This window comes from Hemitrygon akajei, chromosome 3 (genome assembly GCF_048418815.1).
Source record: "Hemitrygon akajei chromosome 3, sHemAka1.3, whole genome shotgun sequence".
NCBI lineage: Eukaryota > Metazoa > Chordata > Chondrichthyes > Myliobatiformes > Dasyatidae > Hemitrygon > Hemitrygon akajei.
The window spans coordinates 118,687,429-118,713,253 of record NC_133126.1 but is presented as its reverse complement, the minus strand read 5'-3'; the positions used below and the strand labels follow the sequence as shown (position 1 = coordinate 118,713,253).

The following is a 25,825-nucleotide window of genomic DNA, read 5'->3' as shown; positions in this document are numbered from 1 at the left end:
CTTGAGCCCTGTAGATGGTGGACTGATTTTGTGGAGTTAGGAGGTAGCTTAGACACCAAGGATTCCTAGTCTCAGACATCTACATTGTGTACATGGCTACTCCAGTTTCTGGTGAATTGCGCTCTGAAATAACATGCACTCTGGCTCGCTCTACCTGTAGAGCCTCCCAGACTGGACATCATACAGCATCAGGCAATGGCTTATTTCCTACTCAAGCTGGATTCACTCCTCACCTCCGGTGCTGTCTGGGTGCAGTTTGCACGTTTCCCCTCTTACCCTGTTTGCTCCAGCCAGTTTCCTCCTGCATCCCAAATAAGCATGGATGTATAGATAATTGACCAATGTAAATTACCTCAGGTTTCAGAGCCAAACAGCGCAGAAACAAGCCCATCAGCCCACTATGTCAATGCTGGCTGACAAATACACTTACATGATATTGCTCTTGGAGTATTGTGTACATATTTTGTCTACATACCTGAGTAACAATGTTCTCGTCTTGGGCCGGGGTTCTCAACTAACATGGTTTGATGGCTCTGGGTCTGTACTCAATGGAATTCAGAAGGATGAGGGGAGATTTCATTGAAACCTTTTGAATGTTGAAAGGCCTGGACAGAGTAGATGTGGAAAGGATGTTTCCCATGGTGGGAGAGTCTAGGACAAGAGGGCACAGCCTCAGGATAGAGGGTCACCCTTTCAAAACAGAGATGAAGAGGAATTTCTTTAGCCAAAGGGCGGTGAATTTATGGTATTTGTTGCCACATGCAGCTGTGGAGACCAGGTTGTTGGGTGTATTTAAGGCAGAGATTGGTAGGTTCTCGATTTGACATGGCATCAAAGGTTACGGGGAGAAGGCTGGGAACTGAGGTTGAGGAGGAGTTACAAAAAAAGCATCATCCATGATTGAATGGCGGAGCAGACTCAATAGGCCAGATGGCTTAATTCTGCTCCTGTGTCTTATGGTCTAAACCTTTTTAATGCCATGGACCCCTTTGTCAGTCCAGTGAAACCTATGGACCCCTCCTCAGAATAATGTATTTAAATATATAAAATGAAATACATAGGATTACAAAAAAATCAATTATATTGAAATACAGTTATCAAAATATTAAAATACAAATTTGTGCTTTAGTAATATACGTACTTCTTTATTAACACGTTAAGTAACAACACTATACTTCTAAAATATTGGGAAGTTAAGACTAAATTTTACTGTTTAAAGTGTGATGACTGGTGTTGCTTAGCTTGAATAAAAACATTGAACTGAGGGGTGGTCTTTGACAAAGCAACACACATGTCATGTTAGATATCCCATCGATTTCAATATTTTGTTTTATGATTACAAGTGTTAAAAATCCTGATTCGCCAAGATATGTTGTTGCAAATAGAGTTAAAGCATCCAAAGCTCACTTTACAAGGTGAGGATAGGCTTCTCTCAGGGAACACCAGAATTTTCCAAGGCTTTTTGAGTTCAACTCTAATCGTAGTAAGTGGCTTGTTGCCTATATTTATAATTGAAGGTAATGCTAAGTTTCAGTTAGCGGTTAGTGAAAATAAAGATGTTTTGTTTTTTTTTTGCCCATCCAAGTTCACGAACCCCCTGGAATCTATCTGCTGACCCTTGAGGGGTCCATGGACCCCAGATTAAGAACCGTTGTCATAGACGGAGTGCTGTGAGAGTACACAATACTCCCTACTCCCTTCGGTATACTGTTGTATACTGTTGAAGAATGATAGCTAACCTCAGACTGGACGCAAGGAAATTGTTTATCCTGAAATCTGGTCACACTCTCAGAATTAGGCGTAGACCATCTAGGACTGAGATGACCCAGAAGAGGTGAATCTCTGTAAATTCCCACCCCAGGAGACTGTGGATCCTCAGCGTTTAGAGAGATTCCTAGTTATCTGGATATTGAAGGCATGAAGTGAAATGAGGGTAGTGCAGGAAGGTGCATTAAGGCAGATCAACCATAGTGTGGATGAATTCGAAGGATTGAATTGTCTACTTTCACTGCTATATTTGTATTCTTCATTTTGTTACAAAGCATTGGTAAAAATGGAAAATATTCTCCAAGCCTGGAGGATGACATCCTTCCTGATAGCATTCATGCTGGCACTAGGACAGCTCTATCAGACTCAAGAATGGACCTCTCATGCTAAAGGTGAACCGTTGATCTCCCGGTTTTTGTCATTGTGGCCCTTGAAATTTAATTGTTTACCTGCATAGTCCTTTCTTCCAGCTGCTACATATTCAGCATTCAGTTTTTCTTTCTACCAACATGATATGTTCATGTATCCAATAATCTGTCCGGGTGGCACACAGAAGCTTTAATTTGTTTCGAGTACATTTGACAACGATAGAGCAATGCCAGTGCAATGCTGTCATACTGGCAGAGTAGCTACCTCACAGAGGGCTAATTCTTGCCATTTTGATCTACAGTTTGTGTGCCTTGTAGCGGCTGGGTTTGCAGCAGCGGACAAGCACCCAACTTTTTATCCATTCTATCTGCTTACTGACATAGGCAAAATTCCTTTATACTGGTTTTCTCTGTAAAAATAAATAATACTGATGCTCACACCCTGTTACAAGCAGCATTCAGTGCCATTTTCTCTGAATGGAATTTTGGATTGGGAGACCAGCTTTGTGGATTGTGTCTGCACAGAGAGATTATGTTTGGCAAGAGTGCAGTTAGTTAAGCTGCTACCTCACAGCTCCAGTGACCCAGGATCAGCCTGACCTCAGGTGTTGCCTATGCTGAGTTTGTAAATTGCCCCTAGTAGGGTTAATGAATGCTTGAATCTGGTGGGAACTGAGAGAGAATATTTTATTTTAATGAGGGAATGTGGAATTAGTGTAAATGAGTGATTAATGGTTAATGCTAACTTGATGGACTAAAGAGCCTGCTTCTACACTGTGACTCTAAGTAAACTTTATTGGCTTGTCACCTTGGAAATGGTACTTATGGAGAGATACGGCATGAATCCCTTCGGACCCACCGTGCCGCACCACCCAGCAACCCACCTATTTAACCGTAGCCTAATCTTAGGGCAGTTTACAATTACCAATTAACCTACTAACCAGTGCATTAGTTATCATTCATTCCCCATTTTCCCCCGGGATTATCTGGTAGGGCAGAGTAAATGCAGGGTCGGGAGAGGAGAGCAGAGGTGAGGTTCGCCCAATGAAAATGGTGTGGCAAATGCTCTGGAGCCACGTATGTCAACTGGAAATGGCACTGGTTTCTGGAGAATGTGACCGTCACAGACTGAAGACTAAAGAGAAATAACATGATTAATTCATGATATCTCAAATAGTTATTGAATGTTCTGAACATGTTAATCTACATGTGTGCATGTCAGGACATGTTTACATTTTCCCTCTATTTAATGCCAATGTACAACACCAGACATTCAATATTATTTCATTTATCTAGTTGGTTTCATTTTCCATTTTAAAATGAAGCAACTTCACTCTTTTCAGTTCCATTGCACCACAGTGTTATGGAACAAAGGTTCTTCCAATGGACCAAGGTCCTTCCCATTTTACATAACCCGAGTGAAGCGAACTCCTCTCCATATATATCCTTTTAACTGAGTTTAATCTTCCCATGGATTGCAAGAATCTTTGCCCCATTTTTCAATAACATCTTATTTTTATAGCTCAGTCCAATTTGCAGAATATTGCAACTTTTTGTTTCAAGAATATTTTTTACGAAGTGCTCTGCACATTTAGTGGAGATTCTACAGCTGAATAAATGGTAAAATGGGCTGGAGTACAAAGGTTCATCTAGTGGCAGTTATTTATTGCCAGTTTATTGAATTTTGACACAAACAAGTGGGTTCTGTTTATTAGAGTTCACGTTGCAAAATCCAAGGGCCTGAATCAGCTGAAGTGCATCATAAATATGCGTTTTGACCAGCAGCTAAACCTGATTGTGTGTGGGCCGATCTGTCACTTACCACTGCGGTCCCTTCCTTGATCAGATCTAAATGATGGCCCTGTGCCTGCCTCTGAGCCCACCCTGCTTTGTTTAAAGACCGGGAAGTCCATTGGAAACTCTTGTAACAAATAAAGTCCAAGTTTTAAAACAAATCAAAATTAATCCACTTTCCTTCCACTGTTAGTCTGATAGCTCCTGCAGTCAGAGAGAGTGGAACAGGCGCCAGTGGTTTTGTCAGTTTACAATGTATTTTACTAGTCCTCGGTTATACTGGAATAAAAATGAGCATTTATACAGTACCTTTGATAACCTCAAGAATGATTTACAATCAGTGAGCGTGCAGTCCAGGACACCTGATCATTTTTCATTTGGACAGTGTCCCAAGACAGTAATAAAGGAAGTAACAAAATACTCTATGAGGGAAATTATTGTTGAGGTATAAATGTGAGCCAGGCCATCCATATCCCAGTGTCATCTTTTGATTAAGCCATAGAATTTTTAAGTACTAGATTCTTTTATAACAAATAGGACCTCACATCCCTTCTAAAAGAAGGCACTTCAGAACCTCTTCATTGGAATATCAACCTAAGTTTTAATTTTAGGTTTATGGAGTGGAACTTCAGTGTCTAATTATCTAACTTAAAGGCATGAAATCATTGTCCCTCTTCGCCTCTGCAAGAGGTGGTCAGACAAGTAATTATAATGCCGTACATGCATTCAACCATATAGTCACTATGGCCAGGAAAACACACCAGCACCTCTATGTCCTCACAAGCCTGTGGAAATTCAGCATGTACCTGATCAATTTTTAGAGGTCCACCACAGAACACATCACGGCTCGGTATTGCAGCTGCTCTTCCCATAACTCAGGAATCTGCAGAGTTATTAAAACAGCACAATTCATCACTAAAACCAGCCTCATCTATATTGACTCCATCAATGTTTCGCTCTGCCTTGGGAAAGCAGCCAACAAAATCAAAGACCCCACTCACCCCAATCATTGTCACTTCTCTCCCCTTCCATCAGGCAGTAGATACAAGAGCTTGAAAACATGTGCCACTAAGCTCAAGAACAGTTTCTGTCCCTCTGTTATAAGATCTTGAAGAGATCTCATTTACCATAAAGATCTCTCAGTCTACTTCTTCATGGCCCTTGCACCTGATTTGTCTTGCTGAACAACTGTAACACCATATTCTGCATTCTGCCATTGCTTTTCTTTGTGTACTACCTCAATGTACTTATGTTTGAAATGATCTGCTGGAATAGCATACAAAACAAAGCTTTTCACTGTATATCTTGCTACATGTGACAGTAATAAACTATTTACCCCACGTTGGGGCAGTTGCAATTGAGGGTCTAACTATTGTAACATGGGTTCTGCCAAGTAGGACTGAGGTGAGCAGAAATGTCTGCAGTCAGAAGAACAAAAATCATAGGAAATTTCCATCTCCAAAAGCTGTAGATGCTGTAATAGAAGCAAATATAGTACAAATAAGAAGGTGAATGCAGCAGAAATTCAGCAATAATCTGTTGAATGGCAGAATAAACAATGAAACAGAATGATCATCATATGCTCAATGTCTCATACGCTTAGTTTCTTATGAAAGGAGGACACGCTAAAAAATATACTCAGTATCAAAGTACATATACATCACCATATACTATCCTGAGATTAATATTTTGCAGGCAGTCACAGTAAATATAAAGAAATCGAATCCATGAAGAACTTGACACAACAAAGATGGGCAAACAGCCAATGTGCAAAAGACAACACATTGTACAAATACAAAAAGAAAGAAAATAAATAGCCAGACAGATAGATAGATAAAGGAAGAAAAAAAAAGAAAAAAATCAGAACCTGAATTGTAGAGCCCTTGAAAGTGAGTCGATTGGTTATAGAATGCATTCATTGCTGGGGTGAGTGAAGCTATCAACTCTGGTTCAAGAATCTGATGGTTGAGGGATACTAACTGTTCCTGGACCTGGATGTGTGGGACCTGAGGGCCCTGTACCTCTTTCCTGATGGCAGCATTGAGAAGAGGGCATGACCTGGAGAGCGGGGGCACTTGATGATGGTTGTTGCTTTCCTGTGGCAGCACTCCTGCAGATGTGAATGATGCAGAGGGTTTTACCTGTAACGGACTGAGCCATATCCATTAATTTTTGTAGGCCATTCTGTTCCATTCCAGGCCGTGAAGCAACCAGTCAGTATACTCTTCACCACACATCTATAAAATGTCAAATTTTCAAATGACATGCCAAGTCTTGGCAAACTTCTAAGAAAGTAGAGGCACTTATGTGCTGGACCCAGGACACATTCTCCGAAATGATACCACTGTAGAATTTAACGTTGTTGATCCTCTCTACCTCTGATCACCTGATGAGGACTGACTCATGGACCTCTGGTTTCCTTCTCCTGAAGTCTATAATCAGCACTTTGATGATATTGAGCGATAAGTTGTTGTTCTGGCACCACTCAGCCAGATTTTCAATTTCCCTCCTATATGTTGATTCGTCACCACCTTTAGTTCGGCCAATGGCAATGGTATCATCAGCAAATCTAAAGATAGCTTTGGAGCTGTGCTTAACCTCACAGTCCTAAGTATAAAACGAGTAGAGCAGGGGCTAAGCCACAGCCTTGTAGTGCACCTGTGATTGTGGAGACCTTGTTACTAATCCAAACTGACTGGGATCTGCAAGTGAAGAAATTGAGGATCTAGTTGCATAAAGAGATATTGATGCCTAGGTCTTGGAGTTTATTCATTAGTTTAGAGGGGAAGATAGAGTTGAATGCTGAGCTGTGGTCAATGAAGAGCATCCTGGGATATGCCTCTTCACAGTCCAGGTGTTCCAGAGTTGAGTGAAGAATCAATGAAATGGCATCTGCTCTTCACCTGTTGTGATGACGGGCAAATTGAAGCAGATCTGAGTCCACTCCTAGGCAGAAGTGGAATGTTTCATCACTAATCTCTCAAAAAACCTCATCATAGTGGATATAACTACTCCTGGATGATAGTTGAACCCATGAATACTACCTCACTTTTTTAATGTATATTATTTCTGTTTTTGCACTGTGCTTAATCTGTTCAATATACATATATATACTTATTGCAATTGGTTTATTTATTTATTTTTCTTTCTATATTAACATGTATTGTATTGTACTGCTACTGTTAACAATTTCACAACACATGCCAGTGATAAGAAACCTGATTCTGATTCTGATTCTGATAGTCATTGAGGCAAGTTATCACCTTCTGCTTAGGCACCAGTATAATTGAAGCCTGCTTGAAGCAGATAGGTACTTCAGACTGACAAAGTGAGAGGTTAAAGTTATCAGTGTACACACCAACCTGTCGACTAGCATGGGTCTTCAGTACTCTGTCAGGTACCCGGTCTGGGCCAGATGCTCTCCATCGGATCACCCTTCTGAAGAAAGATCTTGCGTCGGCCACAGAGTCTGAAATCACAGGGTCGGCTGGGGCCGTGGGAGGTCATGAGGGTGCCTTCATGTTTTGTCCGTCAAAATAAGCATAAAAGGCAAGTGGGAGAAAAACCTTGTTGTCACGTATGTCACTTGGTTTTACTTTGTAGGAGGTGATAGCATTCAAACCCTGCCACTGCTATCGAGCATTCTTCTGTCATTCCAGTTTGGTCTGGAGTTGCAACAACGCATGTGAGAAGATGGCACTTGGATGTCTTGTATTTTACGTGGTCACCAGACCTGAATACCATACATCTGGCCCTCAGCATATTTCAGATCACTAGGTTCATCCAGGACTTCTGGTTGTGGAAGACTGAATGATTTTTGTGGGGACACACTCATCTATGAGTGACTTTATAAAGTCTGTGACAACCTTAGCTTATTTGTTCAGATCCCAGTCCACCGACTGGGATCTTGAACATATCCCAGTCCACCAACTCAAAGAAATCCTGTAGCTGCTCATCTACTTCCCACAACCACCTCTTTGTCTCCTTACCTCTGGAGCCTTGCTCTTTAGCCTCTGCCTGTATGCAGGTAGGAGGAGGACAGTCCCATGATTAGATTTTCTGAAATGCAGTCTAGGCACGGAATGATAGGCATTCTTGGTGGTTGTGCAGCAGTGGTCAAGGGAGTTGGATCCCTTGGTGTCGCGGGTGTTATGTTGATGATAACTGGGCAGAGATTTCTTCAAGCCTGATTGAAGTCCCCAGCAGTGATGGGAAAGGTTTCTCGGGGTAGGTTGATTCTTGTTTGTTAATCACGGCACTCAATACTTCAAGTGCTTGCTTAGCATCTACGTTTGGCAGTACGTAAACTGCGACCAGGATAACGGAGGAGAACTCTCCTGGTAAGGAGAATGGACAGTAATTAGAACATAGAACATAGAACATAGAACAATACATACAGCACAATACAGGCCCTTCGGCCCATAATGTTGTGTCGACCCTTACACCCTGCCTCCCATATAACCTCCGCCTTAAATTCCTCCATATACCTGTCTAGTAGTCTTCTTAAATTTCACTAGTGTATCTGCCTCCACCACAGACTCAGACAGTGCATTCCACGCACCAACCACTCTCTGAGTAAAAGAACCTTCCTCTAATATCCCCCTTGAGCTTTCCACCCCTTACCTTAAAGCCATGTCCTCTTGTATTGAGCAGTGGTGCCCTGGGGAAGAGGCGCTGGCTGTCTACTCGATCCATTCCTCTTAATATCTTGTACACCTCTATCACGTCTCCTCTCATCCTCCTTCTCTCCAAAGAGTAAAGCCCTAGCTCCCTTAATCTCTGATCATAATGCATACTCTCTAAACCAGGCAGCATCCTGGTAAATCTCCTCTGTACCCTTTCCAATGCTTCCACATCCTTCCTATAGTGAGGCGACCAAAACTGAACACAGTACTCCAAGTGTGGCCTAACCAGAGTTTTATAGAGCTGCATCATTACCCCGTGACTCTTAAACTCTATCCCTTGACTTATGAAAGCTAGCACCCCATAAGCTATCTACCTGTGAGGCAACTTTCAGGGATCTGTGAACATGTACCCCCAGATCCCTCTGCTCTTCCACACTCCCAAGTATCCTGCCATTTCCTTTGTACTCTGCCTTGGAGTTTGTCCTTCCAAAGTGTACCCCCTCACACTTCTCTGGGTTGAACTCCATCTGCCACTTCTCAGCCCACTTCTGCATCCTATCAATGCCTCTCTGCAATCTTCGACAATCCTCTACACTATCCACAACACCACCAGTCTTTGTGTGGTCTGCAAACCTGCCAACCCAAACTTCTTCCCCCAAATCCAGGTTGTTAATAAAAATCACAAAAAGTAGAGGTCCCAGAACCGATCCTTGTGGGACACCACTGGTCACAACTCTCCAGTCTGAATGTGCTCCCTCCACCACGACCCTCTGCTTTCTGCAGGCAAGCCAATTCTGAATCCACCTGGCCAAACCTCCCTGGATCCCATGCCTTCTGACTTTCTGAATAAGCCTATCGTGTGGAACCTTGACAAATGCCTTACTAAAATCCATGTAGATCACATCCACTGCACTACCCTCATCTATATGCCTGGTCACCTCCTCAAAGAACTCTATCAGGCTTGTTAGACATGATCTGCCCTTCACAAAGCCATGCTGACTGTCCCTGATAAGACCATGATACTCTAAATGCCCATAGATCCTATCTCTAAGAATCTTTTCCAACAGCTTTCCCACCACAGACGTAAGGCTCACTGGTCTATAATTACTCAGACTATCCCTACTACCTTTTCTTAACAAGGGGACAACATTCACCTCCCTCCAATCCTCCAGTACCATTCCTGTGGAGAACAAGGACATAAAGATCCTAGCTAGAGGCTCAGCAATCTCTTTCCTCGCCTCGTGGAGCAGCCTGGGGAATATTCTGTTAGGCCCCGGGGACTTATCCATTCTAATGGATTTTAACAACTACAACACCTCTTCTCCCTTAATACCAACATGCTCCAAAACATCAACCTCACTCATATTGTCCTCACCTGTCAACCTTTTGTTCTTCACATAACTGAAGAATGCCTTGGGGCTTTCCTTTACCCTACTCTCCAAGGCCTTCTCATGCCCCCTTCTTGCTCTCATCAGCCCCTTCTTAAGCTCCTTTCTTGTTACCCTATATTCCTCAATAGACTCATCTGATCCTTGCTTCCTAAACCTCAAGTATGCTGCCTTCTTCCATCTGACTAGATTCTCCACCTCACTTGTCACCCATGGTTCCTTCACCCTACCATTCTTTATCTTCCTCACTAAGACAAATTTATCCCTAACATCCTGCAAGAGATCCCTAAACATCGACCACATGTCCATAGTACATTTCCCTGCAAAAACATCATCCTAATTCACACCCGCAAGTTCTAGCATTACAGCCTCATAATTTGCCCTAACCCAATTAAAAATTTTCCTGTCCTGATTCTATCCTTTTCCATGATAGTGTTAAAGGCCAGGGAGCGGTGTTCCAGATCAGATGAACAAGAGTGCGATAAGATTGCTATGTCTGAGCACCACAAGATTTTATCATGAAGCAAAGACACCCATCCCTTGCTTTCTCAAAATCAGCATTTCAGTCCATCTGGTGAATCCATCCCATAACATTAGTGGCCTATAAAGCAGAAATGTATCTCAGGGTCACTATGAAACAGTGTCGATCAATAATAAACACAGAGGAAAGCTCACTCTCCATTGCCCCCAGATTAACAAATGGATGTGCAATCATCATTCAACAAGGTTCATCTTTGCATCTATAAGCTTCCCTGGAAAAGTGAGCTCCTGGTTCCTGGCAGTTATTAAGTTCTTTATTTCCTGCTCTCCTTCTGATAAACTTTACAAAATTCTTTTTCCCAACTTGTATCTCATTGCATTTTCCATTTCATTTTAGATTTCTCTTTAACTTGCTGCTGTCTTGACTTCTAGGATTTGAACCTTTGACAAGTTTTCTCCAGTAGGCAGTCCAATCTGTTTGGTCTTGAACCTACTCCATTTATTTAACACTTGGAACAGTAATAAACAACCACTGTAAAATATACGAAAGGAAAATGCCATGGAATACCTCTCTGATTCATGAAGCATTCCAGTGAAAAGGCCACACAAAGCAATATCAATATTGAATCACATCATTACAAACTGAATCAGTCTGCACATAACAGGGTGCATTTCAGTGATGATGTTCCATCTCCAGCAGAGGTAAACTAAGTTAAGTTCAATAAAGTTCGTTGAATTAATTAATAAAGCAGAACAATATTTTTGTTTCTTGCTAAAAATACAGCTTTCTGCAGCAATCGTACTGTTTCTTCTTGATAGCTGAAGCAGAAGTTAGGACTGGAAGGCCTTGCTATGGTCAGTCATTCTGCTCACGGTGGTAGTGGTCACCATCATCCTCAATTCCAGCTTCTCTTTATCCACAAAAGTCTGCCAGCAGCATGAAATGGCCATTTGCCATCAAACTTGTATCCATGAGGAGTCTCTGTAAGTTTTATATATTTAAAATAATTTCTTAGCACCTGTGTGTCGCTGGGAAGGCCAGAATCATTACCTAGCTTCTGCTGCATTACCAGAACGGTCCTACCGAATGAACTTCCACACTTTGGTCCTTCTGCATACTCGGCTGAATTGCTGGTTTTTATACGTATTTATTATACGTGACCACATTGGTCTGAAATCAAACAAAAGCCAGTGAACAGATTTCCTTCCCCGAAGGACATCAGTGAGCCAGATGCTTCTTATAAATTTTAGTAGTTTTCTGGTCACGATCACTCATTGTCTTTTGGAATCGAGGTTAATAACGTAATTGAAGTAACTCAGTACCAATGGTGGGAACTCAGTGGCAGGTTTCTGGGTTATTAATCCGGGCCTCTAGGTTACTGGTTTTATAATAACCACAGCACCACCACCTGAGTTAATGTTTAGAGTGGCTGTTTAAACAGCATTGATATTTGCACTGAACTCCCAAGAGCATATTTCATTACTCAACGATCCAGTTCCAGATGGAGGTACAGAGGCCCAGCTATTGGAACTTGTTGATTAATGTTGAGGGAATGATTGTGTTGGATGCTGAGCTGTATTCAATAGACAGCAGCCTGACATATTGTCCAGGTGATCCAAGGGTTAGTGGAGAGCCACTGAGATTTTAACTGCTGTAGACCTTTGGTGGCTATAGTCAAATTGCAGTGGGTCTGGGTCCTTGCTTAGGTGGGAGTTCATTCTAGCCATGACCAACCTCTTACAGCAGTTCATCACAGTAGATCTGTATGATAGCTCACTCTGCTCTTCTTGGGCGCTGATATGATTGTCACCCTTTTTGGAAGCAGAGAGAGATTGAAGATGTCCTTGAACGCTCCCACCTGTTGGTTGGCACAGATTTTCGGAGACCCACCAGGTATAACATCAGGGCCTGATGTCAGCCTCTGAGACAGAGATCACAGGGTCGTCAGGTGCTGCAGGGATTCATAGAGAAACATAGAAACCTACAGCACGCTCCACGCTCTCTTAAAAGACCCGACCATATCTGCCTCCACCACCATCGCCAGCAGCCCAGTCCACGCACTCACCACTCTCTGTATAAAAAACTTACCCCGACATCTCCTCTGCACCTAGTTCCAAGCACCTTAAAACTGTGCCCTTTCGTGCTAATCATTCCAGCCCTAGGAAATAGCCTCTGACTATCCACACGATCAGTGCCTCTCATCATCTTATACACCTCTGTCAGGTCACCTCTCATCCTCCATCGCTCCATAAGGCATGCTCCCCAATCCAGGCAACATCCTTGTAAGTCTCCTCTGCACCCTTTACATGGTTTCCATATCATTCCTATAGTTAGGCGACCAGAACTGAGCACAGTACTCCAAGTAGGGTCTGACCAGGGTACTATATAGCTGCAACATTACCTCTCTGCTCTTGAACTCAATCCCACGATTGATGAAGGTCAATGCACCGTATGCTTTCTTAACCACAGAGTTAACCAGCGCAGTGACTTTGAGTGTCCGATGGACTCAGACCCCAAGATCCCTCTGATCCTCCACACTGCCAAGAGTCTTACCATTAATACTATATTCTGCCATCATATTTGACCTACCAAAATGAACCATTTCACATTTATCGAGGTTGAACTCCATCTGCCACTTCTTAGCCCAGTTTTGCATCCTATTGATGCCCTGCTGTAACCTCTGACAGTCCCCCACACTATCCACAACACCTCCAACCTTTGTGTCATCAGCAAACTTATTAACCTGTCCCTCTACTTCTTCATCCATGTCATTTATAAAAATCACAAAGAACAGGGGTCCCAGAACAGATCCCTGAGGCACACTACGACCTCCATGCTGAATATGACCCATCTACAACCACTCTTTGCCTTCTGTGGGCAAGCCAGTTCCGGATCCACAAAGCAAGGTCCCCTTGGATCCCATGCCTCCTTACTTTCTCAATAAGCCTTGCTGAAATCCATATACACTACAACTACTTCTCTACCTTCATCAATGTATTTAGTCACATCCTCAAAAAATTCAATCAGGCTTGTGAGGCATGACCTGCCTTTCACAAAGCCATGCTGACTATTCCTCATCATATTATGCCTCTCCAAATGTTCATAGATCCTGCCTCTCAAGATCTTCTCCATCAACTTACCAACCACTGAAGTAAGACTCACAGGTCTATAATTTCCTGGGCTATCGCTACTCCCTTTCTTGAATAATGGAACAACATCCACAACCCTCCAATCCTCCAGAACCTCTCCCGTCCCCATTGATGATGCAAAGATCATTGACAGATGCTCAGCAATCTCTTCCCTTGCCTCCCACAGTAGCCTGGGGTACATCTCGTCCAGTCACAGAGACATATCCAACTTGATGCTTTCCAAAAGCTTCAGCACATCCTTTTTCTTAATATCTACGTGCTCAAGCTTTTCAGTCCACTGTAAGTCATCCCTACATTTGCCAAGATCCTTTTTCATAGTGAATACTGAAGCAAAGTATTCATTAAGTACCTCTGCTATTTCCTCTCGTTCCATACACACTTTTCCACTGCCACACTTGATTGGTCCTATTCTCTCACGTCTTATCCTCTTGCTCTTCACATATTTGTAGAATGCCTTGGGGTTTTCCTTAATCCTGTCCAGCAAAGCCTTCTCGTGGCCCCTTCTGGCTCTCCTAATTTCTTTGTGAAGCTCCTTCTTGTTAGCCTTATAATCATCTAGATCTCTATCATTACCAAGTTTTTTGAACCTTTTGTAAGCTCTTCATTTCTTCTTGACTAGATTTACAACAGCCTTTGTACACCAGGGTTCCTGTACCCTACAATCCTTTCCCTATCTCATTGGAATGTACCTATGTGGAACTCCACGCAAATATCCACTGAATATTTGCCACATTTCTTCCATACATTTCCCAGAGAACATCTGTTCCCAATTTCACACGGGTATAGTTTTATTCACCCATTCAAAGCATGTATGAAATTGTTTGAGCTCACCTGGGAGAGAAGTATCACAGCCACTCATGACACTAGGTTAGGAAAGCCGAACAATGTAGACAAGGCATCACAGCTCAGCTAGTGAAGCTTTATGGGTAGAACTGTGGAATGTAAAAGGTATGACCACATTAATGGGGTTATATTATATACCACCAGAAGTCTGCGGGATTTAGAGGAGCAAATTTGTAGAGGGATCACAAGATTCATAAGGTTGTGAGAGTTGGTGATTTTAACTACAGGAGTACAGGATGTGGGATGTTATGTTGAAATTCTATGAAATTCTATCTAATGAAGTCTAATTTGGAGTAATGTTTGCAATTTTGGTCACTTACCTACAAAAAGATGTTAATAAGGTTGAAAAAGTGCAGAGAAAATTTACAAGAATGTTGCCAGAACTTGAGGACCTAAGTTATAGTGAAAGGTTGAATAGGTTATGACTTTATTCCCTAGAATGTAGAAGATTGAGGGAAATTTGATAGAGGTATACAAATTGTGGGGGGGGGGGAGGGGGTATATATGTAGGATAAATGCAAGGAGGTTTTTTCCACTGAGGTTATATGAGACTACAAGCAGAAGTCATGGGTTAAGAGTGAAACATGAAATATTTAAGGGGAGCATGAAGGGGAACTTCTTCACTCAAGGGGTGGTGAGAGTGTCGAACGAGCTGCCAGCTCCAGTGGTGGATGTGGAATTGATTTCAACATTTAAGAGAAATTTGGATAGATACATGGATGGGAGGGGTATAGAGGGCCATGGTCTGGGTGCAGGTTGATGGGACTAGGCAGATTAATGGTTTGGCATAGACTAGATGGGCTGAAGGGTCTGTTTCTATGACTCTATAAAACAATTCCAATTGAGATTAGAGACTGAATCAGATGCACATCAGCCCTGGCAGGGTTTTCAGGCCATTGCTTCCTACAAAACAAAACCTGATGTCATGAATGGCAGCAATGCTTCACTCCCAGGTGAGCTCAGTGCCTTTTGTGCACACTTTGAAAAGGAGAATAACCTAACTCTATGTGAATCCCTGCAGCATTTGGTGACCCTGTGATCTTTGGCTTGGAAGCTGAAGTCAGAACATCTTTCAAGAGGGTGAACTCTCACAAGGTGTCAGGCTTTAATGGTATACCTGGTAGGGCTCTGAAAACCTGTGCCAACCAATTGGCGGAGTGTTCAATGACATCTCCAATCTCCCACCTGCTTCAAAAAGGCGACAATCAAGAAGAGCAGGATGATCTGTCTCAAATGCTATTGCCCAGTGGCGCTCAGATCTACTGTGCTAACGTGCTTTGAGAAGTTGGTCATCACCAGAATCTGGTCCTGCCTAAGCAAGGAGCTGGACCTGCTGCAATTTGCCTACTGCCACAATAGGTCTACAGCAGAGGCAATCTCACTGACTCTCCACTCAGCCTTGGATCACCTGGTCAATAGTAACACTTACATTAGGCTGCTGGTTATTGACTACAGCTCAGCATTCAACACATTCATACATAGAAACATAGAAAACTACAGCACATCACAGGCCCTTCAGCCCACAATGTTGTGCTGACCATGTAACCTATTCTAGAAACTGCCTAGAATCTCCCTAATGCATAGCCCTCTATTTTTCTAAGCTCCATGTACCTATCTAAGAGTCTCTTAAAAAACTCTGTTGTATGTGCATCTCTGCTGGCCGTGCATTCCACGCACCCACCACTCTCTGTGTGCAAAACTTACCTCTGACATCCCCCTTGTACCTGCTTCCAAGCACCTTAAAACTACGCCCCCTTGTGTAAGCCACTTCAGCCCTGGGAAAAAGCCTCTGGCTATCCACACGATCAATGCCTCTCATCATTTTATATACCTCTATCAGGTCACCTCTCATCCTTCGTTGCTCCAAGGAAAAAAGGCCAAGTTCATACAACCTATTCTCATAAGGAATGCTCTCCAATCCAGGCAGCATCCTTGTAAATCTCTTCTGCACTTTCTCTTTAGTATCCACAGTCTTCCTGTAATGAGGTGACTGGAACTGAACACAGTACTCTAAGTGGGGTCTAACTAAAGTCTTATATAACTGTAACATTACTTCATGGCTCTTGAACTGGTTGATGAATGCGAACACACCGTACTCCTTCTTAACAGCACTGTCAATCTGCACAGCAGCTTTGAGTGTCCTATGGACACGAACCCCAAGATGTTGCTGATCCTCCACACTGCCAAGTGTCCTACCATTAATATTATATTCTGGTAAGATACCCTCAGCATCTGTATCTCCCTCTGCAACTGGATCCTTGACTTTCTCACCAAGAGACCACAGTCTATGAAGATTGGAAATAACATCTCCACATAGCTGATATCTACACCGGCATACATTAAGGATGGTGCTTAGTCCACTGCTGTACACTCTCTACACCCACAACTGTGTGGCTAGGCATAGCTCAAACACCATTTGTAAATATACTAACAACACAACAAAATTTCAAAAGGTGATGAGGATACATCAGCTGGTTGAGTGGAATCACAGCAACAACCTTCCACTCAATGTCAGTAAGACCAAGGAATTGATTGTGGACTTCAGGAAAGATAAGTTGAGGGAACGCACACCAGTCATCAGCAAGGGATCAGAAGTGAAAAGAGTGAGCAATTTTAAATTCCTCTGTGTCATCCTCACTGAGGATCTATACTGGCCCCTATATATTGATGCAGTTACAATGAAGGCACGACAACAGTTATATTTCATTAGGAGTTTGAGGAGAATTGGTGTGTCACCTAAGACACTCGTAAATTTCTACAGATGTACCTTGGAGAGCATTGTAACTCGCTGCATCATCATCTGTAGGGAATTTGATCACCTATACATGCATACCATAACCATTGCTTTTAACTTAAGAAGATATTTTTCCAGCTTGTAAATATAATACGACCTTTTGTAGTCCCCTGAGTCAGCCACAAGAGTGCCATGGTTTGACAAATCTTTCAAAGGATGGGAAATGTGACAATACAATAATCTCTCATTCCTGCTTTGGATCAAAAGCTTAGATAATGTGCTAGGGGATCAGACTGAAGCTTAAACCTCATGTTCTACCAAGCATTTCTGATGTGAATTGTTTGCCCAGATTTACCTCAATGGCCGAGCACAATACTTTACACTCTATAATTTTAATTTTAAAATTATATTTTATAATTTTAAGTCCTATTCAAGTTCTCTTAGATTAATTAGCTTGCCACTATTATACTGGTGTATTTTACTTTACTATTATTAATGTGGGGAGCAGGTACTATTCCCAAAATGAGGCTGAGGAGATTCCTTTCCCACTGTACGAATTTATCACATCCAAAGCAAAATGTTGGACTTCTTTCTATCTTGTTGCTTTTGTTGTTCCTTGTTGTGCCTCAAAGTCCAGTGCAGATGCCACTACACCATCAGCCGGCTTTCTTTCTAGCTAATGAATGTAAAACTCCTGTCCAATAGCTCAGTTAAACAGTCGTTCTGCCAGGAACAGGCAAGGTACATGAGACAATACTCAGTTGCCAATTTCAGTTGAATTTCCATGACTAAGAAGACTTAATGAGGAAAGGAATCAAGAAGGTACCAAGACCAGAAATGGCCTTGAATTGAATTAAATCTTATTTGCTTGTTTTGCGAGCATTGGCAGAAAAACAAAATGTGAAGAAACCTCTAAATACTTAAGAAGATTAATGCTGAACCACACCCTTCTTTTCTGTGGATGGATTCTGATAAAGTGTTGCCAAAGTGCCAGGAAAAGTTATGCTGCAATAAGAATCTATAAACTGAGTCTGATCGCAAATCTTTTCTGGCAATAGGACATTTAATCATTTGTTCACCAACTGGCAGAAAGCATCAAACACGGCCCACATCATGAGCAAGTATAATAAAATTAATAAATTACTCATTCTAAGTTAAATCTGGCAATGGATTTCTGGCAAATATTTAGCATTTAGAATGACAATTGCATAAATGGGAAAAGGCTTCTAAAGAAAGAGCATGAGTGGGTAAGGTTTTGGGTCAATAACATTCATTCCAATGGCGACCACTGGCTTCACACAAAATGGTCAGATCAACACATGCTAAAAACCTGATCTATCATCTGTATAGGTTTTACCCTTTCTAGCTCTCACTATTTGCAAGATCATTAACAGTATTAGTGTAGGTGTACCTGTTTCTCTGTACTGACGAAAATAATTTCCACATCATCAGAAAATTAGTTGCCGCTGCTCAAATGTACATCTTTAATGATCTTTCATTTTCTCTGGGCCTTAGTGGACCCAGCATATATATCTTTTGCAAGGTCAAAGGCCTTGGTGCCTGAGGGGTTATGGCCTTATTCTGTTAATTGGCAGCAGCAGAAATTTGCTCACCATACCCTCAGCATGCAGCTTCCAAGCTCAGCAACTGCCTTCCACAATCAGCTCAAATAACCCAACTATACAACCCCTCCAAGAAATGTCTTTTCTTTTCCATGGAGATCTTACACATTCAAAATCAACATGCCAGCAACCACTTACTCACATTCAATCTGGACACCTGCAAAAACCTGCAAAAACTGAAAGAATCTGCCCTTGTAGTATTTGAAGTTGATATGGTCAACATAATAAGAACTACACCAATGTTAAGTTAATTTAAAAAGTATTTCAGGGGACCTTCAGCAAATCAGTTTGAAAAGGAAAAAGAAAGCTCTATTTTGGATGGGAATTAAGGGATTAGGATGATCAAGGACTTGGCAGGAAGCATAATTTTAAGTTAAGAAGAAGAGGTATTTAGGAATGGCATAAGGAGAAAGTGACTGAAGACTTCACCTCCAAGTGCAGGAACATGGAGAAGGAATAATATGGCCATTAGAGTATAGCCTTCGATGCTATAATGAAATTGAGGATGAGTAAGTTCACACAGAATGCTTTGGGAATATACAAGTTCAGGTCAACAAGGGAAATAGATTATTGACATCAGGTTGCAGAATCATAAACAGATGTTTGTCGTAGGTTACAACAAACACTGACAGGATGAAGAGTTGGGCTGAGAAGTGGCAGATGGAGTTCAACATGGGAAAGTGTGACATGAATCACTTTGGAGGTCAAATTTGAAGGCAGAATACACGGTTAATTGCAGGATTCTTAGCAGTGTGGAGGAACAAAGGGTTCTTGGGGTCCACATCCATAGATCCCTCAAATTTGCTGCAGAAGGTATAGGGTTATTAAGAAGGTGCATGTGGTGTTAATCTTCAATAATCAGGGGATTGAGTTCAAGAGCCGTGAGGTGATGTTGCAGCTCTATAAAGCTCAGGTTAAACCACACTTGGAATATTGTGGTCAGTTCTGTTGGCTTCATTATAAGAAGGACATGGAAACTTTAGAGAGGGTGCGGGGAGATTTATCAGGACACCACCTGGATTGGAGAGCATGTCTTATGAGGATTTGGTGAGCAAACTAGATCTTTTCTCTTTGGTAAGATAATCGATGTCATAGATTGAGTTGACTACCAGGGTGGAAATGGCTGATATGAGAGGGCATAATTTTAAGGTGATTGGAGGAAAGTATAGGGCAGATATCAGAGGCAAGACTTATACACAGAGTGTTGCATGCATGGAATGTGTTGCCGGGGTGGTGATAGAGGCAGATACATTAGAGACATTTAAGAAACTCTAAGGTAAGCACATGGATGATAGAAAAATGGAGAGCAATGTGGGAGGGACTGATCGTAGAATATGTTAAAAGGTTGTCACAGCATTGTGGGCTAAAGGGCCTGTAGTGTGCTGTAATGTTCTATGTGTGGAAAAGAATACGGAATTCATCACAGAAATTGGTCTTGACCAGTGGTTCCCAAAGTGGACAATATCCCCCACCCTCCCCAAGGGCAGTGGAAGTTTCTAAGAGGGCAATAAAGATTAAGTGCACAGGTGCTCAGTAGCAAGGGGGGCAGTGGAGGGATTACAGGCTTAATTTAAGAAATGAATTATTTATTATGATTATTTGACCCTCAGTGCCTCATAATTGATTACAATAATCATGTTATCACCTCATCTCTTGCTAACCCACCGTCCTCTTAGACTTTGCTCAAAGTACGTTATAGTTTTTGTAAAGCGATGTACCATTTCTGTATTTCTATATTTGGCATATGCAAAATTTGGACTGAAGAAATCATGTTATTTCCAGGCCTGGTCCACACATTATTGCTGTTCATTATTGTAGAACAGTGTTAGCCACTTCAATTCCCATACGCTAATCACACAATGATGCAATTCCTGTGAATTAGGGTATGGCATTCAATGGGATAAAGTTCAGAATCTGTCTTTTTGAATAGTCTTGACTGCATTTCCCTGGCTCACAGCCCAATCAAAATATCACTGCCCCACTTTATGTACCCTCAGGTGGAGAGTCAGGTTTGCCTGAGCTATGATGACATCATAACTTTCCCTTTATTGATTGCAGCACTTGAGGTTGGACTTAAACAGTAGGTGATTGACGGTGGTCATTAATCTGTAACGAAAATGGCAGAAGTAGACCAAACGAAAAAGAAGTGTAGACAGTATATTGTGGAGCATCTGAAATATGGATTTGAACCAGCACCAAGCAGCAAATGTGTATATTGTGTGAAAAGTTTTTTTAAATGAAGCAATAAAGCCATCCAAGCTGATAAAGCAAAATACACTTTGATAAAGCAAACAAGAACTTGGCTTATTTTCAGTTGGTGAAAACTTTCAGAAATGTAAAATACATTTGCCAGCACTTCACAACAAAACGGTGATGGTTTGCACTCTTCACACAATACTTCATTGCTCTTTGCTAAATTGGAAAGCCCCATACAACTGAAGAAGAACTGACACTGCCAGCAGTAAGGGAGGTTCTGAGCATATCTTTGCCTAAGTCACCAGACCAAATAGTTAAAGCAATTCTGCTCCGCGAAAACCTGTTTAAAGACAAATAGATGAAATATCTGAGAACTTAGAAGGTACATTGTACAACATACTTAGGACAACAAAAATTGCTCTGCTGTTAGATGAGTCAACTTAGCCAGGCAACAAATTGTTGCTTCTTGGTTATGTTTGATTCATAAAAGACGAAAGTATGGTTCAAGAGTTATTATTTGCAAGGGGACTAGAAACAGATATGAAGGGGGAGTCAATATTTTAGGTTGTTGAGCAAGTTTTCAAAGAGAAGGACATTCCACTCACCAACATTTTTGCCTGTGCCACAGATGGGGTACCATCAATGATAGGATGCCACTGTGGGGTTGTTACTTTCTTGAGAAAGTAAATAAAATCCAGTCCCATGCTCTCAATTCTTGACTATTTCGAGAGCCTTGTTTTGAGAATGATGAACAATTTGGATGCTTGCTGTTGCACAAAAAGGCAAATGTCTCTCAAAAGGACACCATCTGAGAAATATTTTAGGCACTTTTTGAAATTGTGATGAAATTCTTTGAGGACTCAAATGCTCCATTCATAATCAACTCAGGAATGTTAGGCAGGACGTTGCTTATTTATCAGAGTTATTCGCAAGATTTACTCAAACCAGTATTAAATTGCAAGGAAATTATGTGATTCTTATCAAAGCCAAATCAGTCATCTCCACATTTCTGTCCAAGTTAACCCTATTAGTGTATAACATTGGCCAGTGTGACCTTTTCCAATTTCCGAGCCTCTCCGAGCTGGAAGAGAAAGAAAGAATACTAGACGATGATCTTCAAGTTTACTGTGTCCAGCTGGGCGAGCTGCATAAAGACATGTCAGAGAGATTTCAGGATCTTCTCTTGATTAAAATTGCAGATTGGGTAATAGATCCATTCCTGAACACTTGTAATTAGAAATTAACAGGAAGGATGAAGGAAGAGCTGATCTTGTTACACAGTTATAGAAATAAATCTCTGAACACTATCCTGCACTGTATGAAAAGGTCAAGATGTTCTTTATTGCCTTTCCAAAGTAATACTTAATTGAACGCAGTTTCAGTGCAGTGGCACAATTTCTTTCAAAGCAAAGAAACGGGCTGTAAATTACTGAACAAGGGGGTCTGAGACTGCTTCCGAGTGACATTCAGCCTAATGTTGAGAAGCTGCTTTCACTGCACCAAGCCCACCCATCTCATTGAAAAGTAGAAAAGCAATGAAGCAGTGGATAGTTGAATCACTATTGTACACTCTAAAATTGTTAATGAAAATTATTCTTACTGTAATTAAATGAAGAAATAATTTTATTTGTATCTTTAAATAGGTTTGAATAATTTTGAAATTATTTGTCACTACTTTGAATTTGTAGTTCCTGTATTCTTTCACTGTGCATCCCAGATCCAAATTCTTTCTAGTTTGTATGTAATGGCTGGAAAGCCATGGGAGCCAAGGGAGTGGTAAACCAAAAAAAAGATTGGAGACCCCTAGTCTGCACTAAGATATAGCATTTCTGGATGATCATTTGGATCAAAAGATTAAAGCTCGCTCATGCAGGAAAATCTACAGCTTAATATCCAAGCCACATGTACAGGGAAATTAGATTCTAATCCTGTATTTTAGGAAATAAATTCCAATTCCATATTTAAGGAGGTACAGGAAACTACAGATGCTGGAATCTGGAGTAGGAAACAAAGTGCTGGAGGAAGCCAGCAGTCAGGCAGCATCTGGAGAGAAATGGACAGTCAATATTTCTAGTCAAGACTTTGTACTTCACCCAAAATATTAACTGTTTATTTCCATTCATAAATACTGCCTGACCAGCTGAGTTTATCTGTACTTACAAATCCCAATCCCATACTTTAGGAACTAAATTCCTATTCCATATTTTAATCCCATATAGAACATAGAACATAGAAATTTACAGCACATTACAGGCCCTTTGGCCCATAATATTATGCCAACCATGTAACCTACTCTACAAACTGCCTAGAATTTCCCTATTGCATAGCCCTCTGTTTTTCTAAGCTCCATGTATCTATCTAAGAGTCTCTTAAATGACCCTATGTATTCACTCAAACTATTCTTATAAGGCATGCTCTCCAATCCAGACAACATCCTTGTAAATCTCCTCTGCATTCTCTCTATAGTATCCACATCCTTCCTGTAATGAGGTGACCAGAACAAGTGGAGTCTAACTAATCCTAACTAACTGATCCTCTGCACTGCCAAGAGTCTTACAATTAATATTATATTTTGTGTTCAAATTTGACCTACCAAAATAAACGACTTCACACTTACCTGGGTTGAACTCCATCTGTCACTTCTCAGCCCAGTTCTGCATCCTATCGATGTCTCTCTGTAACCTCTGACAACCCTCCAGACTATCCACAACACTCAACTTCTGTGTCTTCAGCAAACTTACTAACCCACCCCTCTACTTCCTCATCCAGGTCATTTATAAAAAAAACACATAGAACAGATCCCTGTGGAACACCACTGGTCACTGACCTCCATGCAGAATATGAACCATCTATAACCACACTTTCCCTTCTGTGGGCAAGCCAATTCTGGATCCACAAAGCAAGGTCTCCTTGGATCCCATGCTTCATTACTTTCTGAAGGAGCCTTGCATGGGAACCTTATCTAATGCCTTACTGAAATCCATATACACTACATTCACTGCTCTACTTTCATCAGTGAGCTTTATTACATCCTCAAAGAATTCAATCAAGCTCGTAAGCACAATCTGCCCTTGACAAAGCCATGTTAACTAACCCTAATCAGATTATGTCTCTCCAAATGCACATAAACCCTGCCTCTCAGGATCTTCTCCAAAAGTAACAACATGAATAATAAGTTCTGAATTCCCATCTTTCCCCTCTTCTATGATAAGTGACAGATGAGACTACGGTGAGGGAATAATGATTAATGCTGACATGGAGATAAACAGCATATGGTTCAATATTGTCAGGTAGAAGAAATCAAAAAGCAACCACAAATTGTAGTCCTACAATTCCTGATTCAGTCATGTTGTTTTTTTGCCTGTGTTATAAATTCAGGTTTAATATATGAGCTATGATTTACTGAAGGTAACCAGTTTTCTCATAAATTCTCCCCCTCTCAAGTAAAATCCATAGCTTATCACTTTGCAATCAGACCACTAGCTAACAAGAGGTCTGATTGAGTTCTGATCTTCCTCTTACTGCACAGCTCCCTGCTTATGAACCACTAACACATCATTTCTCCATTTGTTTAAGGAGTTAATCAGGAACTACTGAGAAAGATTAAATTGTAAGCCATAGTTGGTGGAAATAATTTGTGTTACACTTGTGTTTTGACATCAACAGCACAGGCATTAACCTAATTACTTAGCTTGTGACAAACTGACCCTGAAACTCACATCCGAAAGCATCCATGGTTTGACTTCAACCATTGAAATTAATTTCATGTGGGTGAAATTGGTGGAATTTCGGAGCCCTTCTCACATTACAGCTGCTAGTTGACAAATGCTTCACCAACAAGTTGCTTGGTGAAGCAATGTCATAGTGAGAACTTCCATCTGATGGGAATGGAACATGGGAATTTCATGCTTGGAGGGGAATAATTCCTGTGCTTGGTATTTGATGTTTCTGGAATTGAATGGACTGTATCATTGGCTCACCACTTGCTCCTGACCAGCTCAGTACAGGCCCAGATAGCTATTGTTTTTAGTATTTTTTCTTTCCTTGCCTCCATTCCTCCGGAGAGTACCGATTTCTCATGCTGAGCTCTGAATGATAGAGTTATGCAGAACAGAAGCAGATCATTAAACCCATTGTGTCCATCAGGACCATTTTTGCCCATCAACTCTGATCCCATTTGCCTTCACTTGGTCCATCATCCTTCTGTACCTTGGCAATTCAAGTGCCGGTCAAAATGCCTCTGAAAAGGATTGTGTCTGATTCTTCTATCTCCTCTGGCAAGTTGTTCACTCTCTATTTGGATAACTTTCCCCTCAAATTCCCAAAGAAATTGCTGCAGCTGTCACCGTATCACTTCCCAACAGTCAGTGAGGAACCCAAGCTTTGCGAAATGGTATTCTTGAATCCATTTAGTATTGGCAGCAAAAGGCAAATTTCTCTTCCATGGTATGTTGCGACATACACAGAAGCCATTTGGTACTATATTTTGTGAAATTGAAAGAGATATCCCGCTTATTCTGCTCCAATCTCTTTCTGCATAGCTTGAGATTTTTTTTTACTTTAAGGGTGCATCCAGTAGTAAATTGAAGGTTACTATTGAGGGGCTGGATTGTTTGGGTTTTTATTTCTTTGAGTTTAGAAGAATGAGGGGTGATCTTACTTGAATATGTGAGAAGCTAAGGGAACATGATGTTGAGACATTTTCACTAGTCACAAGTAAAGTGACTTAACTACAAAATAAAGGACCAATCATGTAAAACTGAAGTGTATAGAAATTTCTTCTCCAAGGGGCAGTGAAACCTCCAATATTTTCTGCTTTTGCGGATGATTGAGGCAAGATTATTAGACATATTTAAAG

General features: G+C 41.3%; 1 protein-coding gene across 1 annotated transcript in view; it reads left to right on the top strand.

Annotated features, from left to right (window-relative positions):
- Window positions 1-25,825, top strand: part of LOC140725332 (uncharacterized) — a 348,409-nt gene that overhangs the window by 292,521 nt on the left and 30,063 nt on the right. The window lies entirely within an intron of this gene.